This window comes from Chrysochloris asiatica, unplaced genomic scaffold (genome assembly GCF_000296735.1).
Source record: "Chrysochloris asiatica unplaced genomic scaffold, ChrAsi1.0 scaffold00006, whole genome shotgun sequence".
NCBI classification, from domain to species: Eukaryota; Metazoa; Chordata; class Mammalia; order Afrosoricida; family Chrysochloridae; genus Chrysochloris; species Chrysochloris asiatica.
In genome coordinates this window covers 15,292,966-15,301,606 of record NW_006408524.1, presented here as the reverse complement: position 1 = coordinate 15,301,606, position 8,641 = coordinate 15,292,966, and the positions used below count along the sequence as shown (strand labels likewise).

The following is an 8,641-nucleotide window of genomic DNA, read 5'->3' as shown; positions in this document are numbered from 1 at the left end:
ATGCATGTGAAAGTTGGACAGAGAATAGAAGAATTGATGCATTTGAGTTATGGTGTTGGAGGAGAATACTGAAAGTCCCATGGACTGCCAAAAGAACACCCAGATCTGTGTTGAAAGAAGTACAGCCAGAGTGCTCCTTGGAAGCCAGGATGGCCAAACATCATCTCTCATACTTTGGACATATTGTCAGGAGGATCAGTCCCTGGTGAAGGATATCATGTTTGGTAAAATGGAGGGTCAAAGGAAAAGTGGAAGACTCCCAATGGGATGAATTGGCACAGTGGTGGCAACAATAGGATCAGGCGTAGCAAAGATTGTGAGGTTGGCATAGGGCCAGGCAGTGCATAGGGTCGATATGAGTTAGTACCAACTCAACGATACCTACCAACAACAATACATTGTTTGATTTCTTGACTGCTGCTTCAAGAGTGTTGATGGTGGATTCAAACAAAATGAAGTCTTTGACAATTCCAATGTTTTCTCCATTGATCATGATGGTATTTATTGCTCCTGTTGTAAGATTTTTTATTTTTTTCTTTTTACATTAAGGTGCAATCCATACCAAAGGCTGTGGTCTTTGATCTGAATCCTGAGTTCTCTGTCAATGTACTGTCTCAACGATTGTTAAATTATCTTTAGCAAAATTTTACTTGCAGGTGATATTAATGATATTGGTCAATGATTTCCACATTTCATTGGGCCACCTTTTCCTTGGAATGGGCACAAATATGGATCTCTTTAAATCAGTTTGCCAGGTAGCTGTCTTCCAAATTTCTTGGCACAGATGACTGAGTGCCTCTAGTACTGCATCAGTTTGCTGAAAAGTTTCAATTTGTATTCTATAAAATCCTGGTGCTTTGCCAATGCTTTCAGTGCACCTTGGACTTCTTCCTTCCGTATCATTGGCTCCTGATCATATGCTACCTCTTAAAATGGTTGAACATCAACCTTTTGTTTTTGGTACAATGACTCTGTGTATTCTTTCCATCTTGTTTTGATGTTGTCTGCATCACTCAATATTTTCCCCATAGAATCCTTCAGTATTACAAGTTGAAGCTTGAATTTTTCCCCTCAGTTCTTTCAGCTTGAGAAATGCCGAGCATGTTCTTCCCTTTGGGCTTTCTCACTCCATGTCTTTGCATATTTCATTATATTTGACTTTGTCTTCTTGAGCTGCCCTTTGACATTTTCTGTGGAGCACTGTTATGTCCTCATTTCTTCCATTTGTGTTAATATCTGTACACTGGAGATCAAGTTTCCATGTCTCTTCTGATATCTATTTTGACCTTTTGCTTCTTTCTTGTCTTCTTAATGACCTTTTGTTTTCTTCCTGTATGACGTTCTTGATGTCATCCCACAGATCTTCTGGTCTTCAGTCAATAGTGTGTAATGCATCAAATTTGTTCTTGGGATGATCTCTAAATTCAGATGTGTTCAAGATCATATTTTGCCTCTATGGACTTGCTTTAATCTTCTTCAGCTTCAATCTGAACTTGCATATAAGCAATTGATGATCTGTTCCACAGTCTGCCCCTGTCCTTGTTTTGGCTAATGATATGGAGCTTTTCCACTGTCTCTTTCCACAGATGTAGTCTATTTGATTTCTGTGTATTCCACTTGTGAAGTCCATGCATATCATCATACTTTATGCTGTTAAGAAAAGGTATTTTCAATGAAGTAGTCATTGGTCTTGCAAAATTCTATCATGCAATCTCTGGTATTATTTCTATTACCAAGGCCATAGTTTCCAACTACTCATCCTTCCTCTCTGTTTCCAAGCTTTGCATCCCAATCACCAGTAATTATCAGTATATCTGGATGGCTTGTTTGATCAATTTCAGACTGAAGAAGTTGGTAGAATTTTGCATTTTAGTGGTTGGTGCATAAATTAGGATAATAGTGGTATTAACTGGTCTTATTTGTAGCTACATGTGGATAGTAGCTTATCACAGACAGCATTCTACTTCAAGATAGAACTTGAAATGTTCTTTTCGATGATGAATATTATGCCATTCCTCTTGAATTTGTTATTTCTGGTATAGTGAACCATGTGATTGTCAGATTAAAAATGGCCAATACCAGTATATTTCAGCTCATTAATGCCTAGGATGGAGTCCTGGTGCGGCGCTGTGGGTTAATGCAACAGATGGCAAGGTCAGTGATTCAAGCTCACCAGCTGCTCCTTGGAAACCCTATACAGGGTTACCATGGGTTGGAATTGACTTGACGGCACTTAACAACAATGTCTAGGATATCGATGTTTATGCATTCCATTTCATTTTTGAAATTTCTAATTTTCCAAGATTCATACTGTGTACATTTCATGTTTCAATTACTAATGGATGTTTGCAGCTGTTTGTCCTCATTTGAGTTGTGCCCCATCAGCAAATAAAGGTCCCAGAAGCTTTATTCCATTTGCATCATCACAGTCAACTCTACTTTGAGGAGGTAGCACTTCCCGAGTCATCATAGTTTTAGTGCCTTTCAACATCCTGACACATTCAAACACTATGCTGAGAGCCAGTACCACAAGGTATAGAGGACTAGAAAGAACCACAAAAATTTAGATCTCATTCTAATCATTATAAATACCAGGAATAGAGAGCTCTTTATACACTGGTATAAAGAGCAAATCTCATGGCATATCTTTCTAAATGATTTCTAATGTTAGGGTAATGAAATGTTTTCTTCCCCCAGGTTGTCTTTAAATATTCATAATTAAGTTTCCATTTGACATTATATAATAGACAGATATATAGAGTAATGACAGCTAGGGATAATAACATACACTATTTGCCTTCAGTTACAGGTTTGTCTCTTAGAAGACCAAAAGACCAAATGTTTACTTTCTGGCACTTTTCTGTAATAAGTAATTATATGATCCTGAAGGCTATTATCATTTTAAACAGCTCAATAAATTTATTAATAAGAACAAGGGATGTTGTTTTTACTTTCAAATATAACTAAACATTCTAAATGTTTCTTTCCATGAAAACCTCTTAAATTTGAAAATACATCAGTCAGGTGAGTAGGAATCCCTGTCACTGTTTCCATAATTAATGATGACAAGTTGTTAGGCTAGAATAGTGGCTCTCAGTCCAGGCGATCTGCTTCCCAGGGTACAGTGTCTGGAGACACTCCGATTGTTAAACTCTGGGAGGGATATGCTACTGGCATGTCATAGGCTGAGATCAGGGATCCTCCTAAACCCTCTGTAATGCACAGGGCAACCACCACAACAAAGGATACCTGACTCAAAATGTCAAGGGCAGAGGTTGTGAAGTTGGGTTAGAGGAACCCAAAGCCAGGGCCAAGATCCTCCAGAGGAAATTAAGCATGCCTGTCCAGCAAGAGCGAGACTCACTGAGGAGACATCATTTAAGGAAGACAGACAGAGAAATCATGCCTGGCTTCTCCTTTCCTCTTGGTTGTTATTGTTGTTGTTAAGTGCCTTTAAGCTCATAAGTGTTGTAAAGCCAAGTTGGTTCCAACTCACAGCGACCTTCAATGGGGTTTCTGAGAAGTGGCTGGTGGGTTTGAATGGCCAGCCTTGTGGTTAGCAGTTCAGTGCTTATCCTAAAGTGCCACACTAGTAGTGAAGTAAATATGAACACTGTATAAAAATAATACAATATTTCTCTATGAATATACTAAAGTCTATGGTATTCATTAGAAAAGGTATCTCTTATAACTCAATATGAATCCTGGTGTGATGCTGTTCAAACCCATCAGCTGCTTTGCAGATGAGGATTTTTTTCTTCCACAAAGATTTACAGCCTTGGAAACTCTATAGAGGCTGGCTAGAAGTAGGAACCTACTTGATGGACCTTAACAACAAAGGACTCCACAGAGTTCTGTGAGTACGTGGGCTGAATACATTTCCCCTTTTAGGGTTGCAGCTTTTATATTTGTTGTTGTTGATAAGTGCCATTGAGTTGGTTCCGAACCCTAGCAACACTGCGTAGGGCTTCTGAGGAGCAGCTGGTGAGCTTGAACCACCGACCTCGTGGTTCAAACGACTTTGCAGTCCAGCGCATTAGCCCACAGCATCAGACCAGTGTCCAAAATATATACAGTCTAATTGGTGAACCGGAACATAACCATTAGTTTTACACATACCATAGGGCTTCCTGACATTTTAAACAATTATTTGGCGACCATGTGAAGAAGAGTGAAAAAGAGAACCAAACAGATCTACAAGAAGACTGAAGGAGAGGCAGCTGAAAATGAGGTTGGAGTATATCTTAGAAGAAGTTGCCAAATGTAAGCCCTCTCTACCAGGATTTTAAAACAAAAGACTGAACCAGAGAAAGTTGCAAGAAAAGATTTAAAAAGCAGGTACGTTTTAAAGCTTTGGAAAAACCAGCTATAACTGAGGTAAAGCAAAGGAAAGTAAAGGGAGTGTTTACTTCTTGCTCCTGTAGGACAAAAGTCATTTGGGAATCAGTTAAAGGTTTTCATTAAACCAGCAGCTTTCAATGATGAGACACTGCTACCACAGCCTTTGAGTGTCAAAGACCAAATATTGGAGTTGCATCTTACACAGATTTACCTTAGCAAGTGATGGCTAATTAATAAAACTGTGTCTGTCAACCCAAAGAGCAGAGAAAACCATAACCAGGAGACCAAAGGTTAATTCAAACAAAACACAATGAAGAATTACTGTCAGAAAATTACTCCATCAAAAAGTCTTACATAAGACTATAGAAAGTACTGTAAAACACACACACACACAAACCCAAACCTATTCAAGTCACCCCCCAGGGCAGAGGAGAACTGCTGTTCTCCTGTAATCTTTACAAAAGCAGATTGCAACATCTTTTTCGTAGAGCAGCTGGGAGGTTCAAACTAACAACCTTTCATTTAGTAGTTAAGTGCTTAACCACTGCGCCAGAAAGTACCGTAAAATCCTACTTTATGGAAAGTTATTTAAATATCTAATAAACATATATTCATTTGTTGTTAAATGCCATCTGTTGTTGTTATGTGCTGTGGAGTCGGTTCCGACTCATAGCGACCCTGTACAGGGTTTCCGAGACTGTAAATCTTTATGGGAGCAGAACGTCTCATCTTTCTCCCGCGGAACAGCTGGTAGTTTTGAACTGCTGACCTTGCGGTTCGCAGCCTGATTAGTAACAACTACGCTACCAGAGCTCCTTATCTAGTCAGCTCCAACTCAAAGCAATTCTATGCACAATAAAACGAAACACTGCTGGGTGCTGCTACCATCCTCACAATTGTTATGCTTGAGCCCATTACTGCTACCACCATGCCAATCCATCTCATTGGGGAGGGTCTCCTTTTTTTTTTTTTTTTTTCCACATTCATACAAACACTTTATTAGTTTCCTTGACAGGAGACAGTGACATCAATATTTTTAACAGAAATTTCATGTCATTTGAGAAGTTAATCGGATCCATGGAAAGATGATGAAAAGATTTAAATTATCAAATGGCGCCACAAAATCATCTCAAATCAAGATGGCAGCAGCCAAGGAAGATTAAGTTACAGCAAAGTCATGTACTGTGCTACACATTACACAGCAGGGAGCGAGCTGGCTTTCTATAAGACTATGGGACATAATCATTTGCACCCAAGAGGATTATTTGGCCAGGAAAAGGTCAAGATGGTGGAAGGCAAAGTCAAATCGAAATGGGACAGACACAAAGGCTAATTCAAGATACACAGTTTTGAACAGATGGTGAAGGATCCAGTTTTCTCTCCCAAGAAGCCTGGCAGATACCGTGCTGCCTTCCCTCATGACCTGTGGACGCCCCCCACCCCACCGCCCCATACCCCCCACCACACCCCGCCTCCCCGCCAATGGCTGCTCAAGTTGAAAGCTGCTGGCTCCAGCCTTATTGGGATGGGGGAGGCGGAGGTGGACAGCAACCAGGAGAACTAAGTTGGGAGTTGCCTAGGGCTCTTGCAGCAATTTGCCATAGACATAAGTAAACTTGTGACACATGGGTGTGTGACATACCACAAGGGGAATATGTACTGAGTTGACTTGGTTGCTAGTTGTTCTGAACAACACCCAAAACCCCTGAAGTATTCACATGCAAAGCAATCTAAGCTTCCCCAGTCACCTTCAAACAGCTCCACATGACACCCTCCAAGCTGGAACACTTGTAGTAGCTGAGCTAGAGTTAAAGCTGCAAGGCTCCCCAAATCAACAAGGAAGCCAGAATGAGACAATGCAGGTTGGAGATGCCAGCAATTTTAAGCTGTCTCTCCCCAAATTAGGATAAACTGTAAAATACCGGGTGTGGGATGCGGAAAGCTACACTGGAGCAAGCTGGGTCTTCTGCAGAAGTTTTTGTCAAATACCAAGGGAAAAACAAAGGGTGGGGTGATGTTTCTTTTTCCAAAGCCTCTGAAGTGATTGTTACAAAGGGACATGGCTGAAAAGGTAGGAAACCGATTCCACGTTGTATGTTCTCCTGATGGCTTCTGCAAGGATCGTGGAAATGTCAATCACCTGTATTTTGGAGCAATGCTTCATCTTATCATCTTGAGGTATGGTATTGGTGACCACTACTGCTTCAAAGCATGCATTGTTGATGCGAGAGATGGCCGGGCCAGAAAAAATTCCGTGAGTCAAGACAGCATAAACTCTGGTGCCTCCAGCTGAGAGAAGTTTGTCAGCTGCATGACAGATTGTGCCACACGTGTCGGCCATGTCGTCCACAAGGATGGCCACTCGATCCTTCACATCTCCCATGAACACCATGCAGTCCACTTCATTAGCTTTCTTTCCGTTCTTTATGAATGAAGGCAAAGTGCACATTCAACCGGTCTGCAATGGAGGTCACGCTCTTAGCTCCACCAGCATCGGGGGAGACAATTGTGCAGTTCCTCCACTCAAGATATTCTCCTTTATCCACTTCAGGACAGCTGGCTCAGCATACAAATTGTCCACTGGGATATCAAAAAAGCCCTGAATTTGAGAGGCATGTAGATCCATGGTGATGATATGATCTGCACCTGCTACAGACAGCATATTTGCGACAAGCTTGGCTGAGATTGGAGCCCGGCTCTTATCCTTCTTGGCATAGGGGAAACAGGGGATGACTGCAGTGACCCGACTGGCTGAAGCAATCTTGCAGGCATTAATCATGATCAACAGCTCCATGAGGTGGTCGTTGATTTCTCCACAGCCACTCTGAACGATGTAGACATCTTCTCCATGCACACTCTCACCGATTTCCACGCAGGTCTCCTGGTTGCTAAATTTCTTAGTCACCACCTTGCCTAGCTCCAGGCCCAGGCGATCAGCAATTTTCTGAGATAAATCCTGGTGGGAGCTGCCGCTGAAGATTTTGATATTCGGCATTTTGGCCAGCTACCCTGGGTGCTTTGCACTCAGTGACTGTTGCTGCTGCCCCGAGGTTGGAAGCGAAGTCCTACTGGAGACAAGTACTATGCACTTCACATTGCTATTCTGCCATCTTACCTCTCTTCTTTTTTAATGACCCTCTACTTTAATTAGCATGATGTCCTTCTCCAAGAACTGTTCCCTCATGATAACATGTTCCAATTATGAGATGAAGTCTTGCCATCCTGTCTTCTATAAAACATTCTGACTGTACTTCCAACATAGATTTGTTTGTTCTTCTGGCAGTCCATGGTACTTTTAATATTCTGTTCCAACACCATAACTCAAATGCATCAATGCTTCTACAGTCTTCCTTATGTGCTGCCCAACTTTCACATGCATATGAGGCTACTGAAAATACTATGGCTTGGGTCAAGCGCACCTTAGTCCTCAAACTGATACTGTTGCTCTTGAAAAATTTTAAAGAAATCTTTTGAAGAAGATTTGCCTAATGCAATACGTTGATTAATTTCTTGACTGCTGCTTCCATGAATGTTGGTTGTAAAGCCAAGTAAATTTCAATTCTTTGATAAATTAAATATTTTCTCTATTTATCATGATGTTATTTATTGATCCACTTGCAAGGGTTTCTGTTTTCATGACACTGATGTGCAATCCATACTTAAACTTGTGGTCTTCGATCTTCAACAGTAAGCATTTTAAACTTTTTATTGTGGATTGAGTGAAGGCTTACAGACAAGATCATCAGTTTTGCATTCTATAAATCATACATTTGGTTTCTTCTCAAGGATTGCAGTCCTCTCCCTGCAACAAGTCATCCTACGTCCTCCCTGTGGTTTCTTATTTCCAGTCCATCCATCTTCCCACCCCTTCTCAACTTGCTTTTTAGGTACATGTTGCCCTTTTGATTTTCCATGATTGACTGTTCCATCACTCAGAGTGAATGAATATACTTGTCTATATGCTGATATACTCTATATACTTATCTACTCCACTACTCGTCTGTCAGTTTGTCGCACTGTGGTGGCTTGTGAGTTGATGTGATTCTGAAAGCTATGCCACTGGTATTTTAAATACCAGCAGGGTCACCCATGGTGGACATGTTTCAGATGAGCTTCCAGATGAAGACAGACTAGGAAGAAGGAATGACGAACTACTTCTGACTATTTAGTCACTGAAAACCTTATGAATAGCAGAGAAACACTGTCAGATAGAGTGCCAGAAAATGAGCTCCTCAAGTTGGGAGGCACTCAAAATGTGACTGGGGAAGAGCTGCCTCCACAAAGCAGAGTTGACCGTGAT

General features: G+C 41.1%; 1 protein-coding gene and 1 pseudogene across 1 annotated transcript in view; both read right to left on the bottom strand.

Moving 5' to 3' along the window:
- Positions 1-8,641, bottom strand: part of LOC102827936 (probable C-mannosyltransferase DPY19L2-like) — a 138,585-nt gene that overhangs the window by 10,415 nt on the left and 119,529 nt on the right. The window lies entirely within an intron of this gene.
- LOC102819424 lies at positions 6,389-7,336 on the bottom strand (annotated as a pseudogene).